The following is a 4,279-nucleotide window of genomic DNA, read 5'->3' on the forward strand; positions in this document are numbered from 1 at the left end:
TAATGATGAACAAGTATACTTCAAATGAAAAAGTTTACACAAAAATAAGTAAGGACTAATTGTTACTAAAATGGATATATCAGTCGATAATTCTTCTACATTTAATGATACTAGTCTTAGGACGCGCGTTGCGCGTGTACCCATGTTAATAAAAATAAAAAATTTAAAATAATATAAATCGTATATGTAACAGATATTTGTGATAAATAAAAATTAGCAAATATATGCTTTCCAAAGATAATTCTTTCAACCCACACTAATTAACTTTTTCAAAAAGCCAAAATTCTCATCATCTTGTGATAAATACGTGTTCTTAGCTTTTTGTAATGATGTTAAATTCGGGGACATATTAAGCATGTTGATGTTATAATTATATTATTTTTTTTGTTAGGCGAATATGTTATTTGATATTTTGTATTCTGCTTAACGTTTATATTTGCTGATAAGGTAATTTTGAATAACTGAAAAGAACTAAAATTGCTAGTATTTGGCCATATGGAGAAAAAAAGAGGAGAAAATCTCACTTTATACCCATTAATTTAAAATTATTTACCTTTTATTGCCCAGTCCCAAACTATTTACTACTCCTATCCATGCGCCCCAAACTATTTACCCGCCTTTATTATGTTCCTCTTCTTCTTCTTCCTCATTTTACCTTCCTCCAATTCTTTGCTCAACTCCGCAACTGTGTCAAAATCCCATTCCGAAAATATTAGTTCAACTTCTCGCTCACTCTCAACCCCCTCTGTCTCTATCTCTTTTTTCAATAGTATTTACTTTCAGTTTATATGTTATAGTAAAGTTTTAAGGAAGAAAATAGTTTTTTTGAAGATTTATTGTTTGATTCGATGTGATGCTATAAAATATTGCTTATAGTATCTTCGATTAAGCTTCCCAGATCTAAATATTTGTGTGTATTTGAATATCCACCATTGTTGGGCTTGAAGCTCAATTTTATTTTTGAAGATTTCTTGTTTGATTCAAAGTGGGTGCTGTTAAATGTTGCTTATAGTACCTTCTGGAAGTTCATACTGAAATTTGATTGCATTTGGAGCTGATTTGAGGTGATTGAGATTGAAATTTTCAGTTGAAAAATCGAAGAAGAACACAGCTACAGTATACCGCTACGGTATGCAATATGCTGTAGGAGTATATAGCTGTACTACAAACACAGTTACCTAACAGTATACCGCTACAGTATACAATATACTATAGGAGTATATAGTTATACTGCAACAGTATATTATTATAGTATACAATATATTGTTATAGTATATTGTAATAATATGCAATATACTGTAACAATATGCTGTAATAGTATACAATCTACTATAATTGTATACTTATCACCCGTAAATTCACTTGCCTTTTCCCTTTTAATTTGCTTTAAGCTTTTACCCAGCGTGAGAGGCAAATTGAAAATGCAAAATATATATATATATATATATATATATATATATATATATATATATATATATATATATATNATATATATATATATATATATATATATATATATATATATATATATATATATATATATATATATATATGTATGTATGTATGCATTATAGTATGCTATATAATGTAACGGTATACTCTTACAATTAGATCCTTTTAGAATTTTTTGAAATTTTTATTGACAACTGATATTATTTCAGTTTAATAATTGAATTAAACTTTTTTAACTCATTGCGTACAATTGTATACCATGTTGGTATAACTATATACTATACTGGTATCATATTTTAGTTAATATCTTTTTGGTTTTATTAGCTACATTTAATTAGTACACAATTTGATTTTTCTTTAGTAATAATATAAAGAAAAGAATAATAAAAAATAGTGAAAAGAGTAAATGAAATTAGATTATGAAGAGATAAAGAATATAAAAAAAAGAAGTTAAATGAAATTAGAATAGGAAAAAAGAAATAAATAAGAAGAAAACGAGAAAAAACAAAAGGATAAAAGAAAAAAAAAGAAAAAAGAAAAGAAAAGAAGCATAGAAATAAAAAAAATTGGAGAATAAAAAAAAAATTCCTCACAAATCCTACCATGGGTAGGAAATGTAATTAGTTTATGGGTAGATAAAGGTAAATAATTTTGTTTTTGTGAGTAACTGTGTCAAAACCCAAAAAAAGATGAAGAAAGAGGGAAGAATAGTCAAAAAATATTTTTTATGCCCAATACCTTGCTTTAAATTTATTTAGTATTTGGAGCCAGATTTCACATATTCTTTGTAAGAGAGCACAAAAAGAAAAAAAGAGATTAATAATTTTTCAATACCGATCTACACCAAACAATGTTGATGGAAAACCTCGAGAAGACATAATAAGCCGCCGACCTCGAGAAATTTTCAATGTTTATTAGGATTTATAAAAGTAAAATCATACTGGATTTAAATTTTTAAAATTAGGTATTCATACTTTTTTCAAATAAAAAAAATTTAGAATCTTAATTTTTAGAAAAATAATTAAATTATTATTCTTAAATATTAAAAAAATAATTAAATAACTATTTTATCTAGTGAGTAAGTCCATAATCAAAGATTTAGAACTCTAATATATGTTGCACATATATGTGTAAGTATATTTTAGAAGGATTTAGAACAAACATTAACAATACAAAAATCTATATATATCTATATCTATATATATATAAAGGAGGGCATTAGACAAGCTGATTTGGCACTCTCTAAAGCCAAAGAATCAAATTTATCTTATTTCTCACTTTTTTTGGGCCTTTTCTCTTATTTTCCCAATCAAATACTCTATTTTTTTCAAGTGATAACTAATTCCTTCAATTAATGTGATAACTGAAAAAACTTAAACAATAATCATGTGAAAGTTGAAATGGTAAACCACCTTAAAACACAATTAATTTGTAACCGACCCAACATTGATCAGACTCAAAAACTTAATACTTATTAATCCAATTTTTGGAGCTCCCAATTGGCGTACATATACATCTCTATATGGACACATCAAAGCATGGTAAATCGAGTTATGCATGCTTTATCAGAGTGGTTTTTATGCCCAGGGCTCCACCTTGCTCTATTGCATTTCCTCTCATTTTGACAGTATCTTACTTTTGACTTCTTCACAATTTTTTCCTTTTATCCCCTGATTCTTAATTTTTTTTTCACAGTTTCACCTTTTGTTCATTTGATTAGTTTTATTGATTTTTTCAGACTACCTATGGTTATCAGGTTTGTGCTTAATTCTTTAACCTCCTAAATATCATCCAAATAATTAGAGCAACTTATGTGTATAATTGATGTAGGATAGATTGCAATTTACATCATTATCCATCTTGAAGCTTCGTCACTCCATTTTTGCACTAGGAAAATTACAATTTGTTTGATTAATAACGCCCATATATATATATATATATGAATAAAGTGACAGAGATGAACTAAACTTAGGTTTAAGTATTATGTTAAGATTTTATTGTAACTTTTTTTTTTTCAGAAATGAGGGAAAATCGATACTTGGGTTTGAGTGCTATTAAGACGTCTTATGTTTCTGAATTGAAGAAGAGGAAGAAGCTTTAGAGGATATTTTTTCTTTGAATTGATCAAGAAATTAGGTACTCTGGAATCACAGTGTTTTTGTGCTCTTTCAATTTCACCTTTTGTTTTTTCCTCTATTTGCCTCTTGTGAATGTGGACTTTTGCAAGTTTCATTTTCATGATCATTATTATTAAGTTTTCTGCCTTTTGCTACCGGGAAGTTTTCATCTATATTGTGAATGTCTTTGTCTATATAAGCCTGCTATAATCCAGAACCATTATTATCATATTAACAACACCAAGGGAATTGATGACAATAAAATAGTAAGGTTTCTTCTGCTTCTTCGTCCAATTTATCTATTAAGGTATCATCTCTTGCTTGATTCTTTATACAATCTTCGTTCATAAGTATACAATTTTTGGAGGAGAAGATGATGATTTATTTACATAATGAGTTGAATTACAATCAATTGAAAGATTACATGACTATTTTAGAGTTTATGAAGTTGTTAAAGGAGGCTATTGCAGAATAGACGTTGGTAAACTTGAGGACAAATCCTACTAATCTTTGTAAATATTGTTAATTGAAATTGTATATCGCCGTATACTCCTACTTTTGTTCCCTTAGTACCCGAAGATGTTGTCAAATGTTTTAAGTCCAAATGGAGGGTCAAGAGTGTTGGATTTAACTGGACAAAATATTTATACTTGTGCTTTTATCAAATTACAAAATTACTTTTGGTAAGCATGTACATGATGTGTGTATAT

Source organism: Nicotiana attenuata, unplaced genomic scaffold, assembly GCF_001879085.1.
Source record: "Nicotiana attenuata strain UT unplaced genomic scaffold, NIATTr2, whole genome shotgun sequence".
In the NCBI taxonomy this organism is placed as follows: domain Eukaryota; kingdom Viridiplantae; phylum Streptophyta; class Magnoliopsida; order Solanales; family Solanaceae; genus Nicotiana; species Nicotiana attenuata.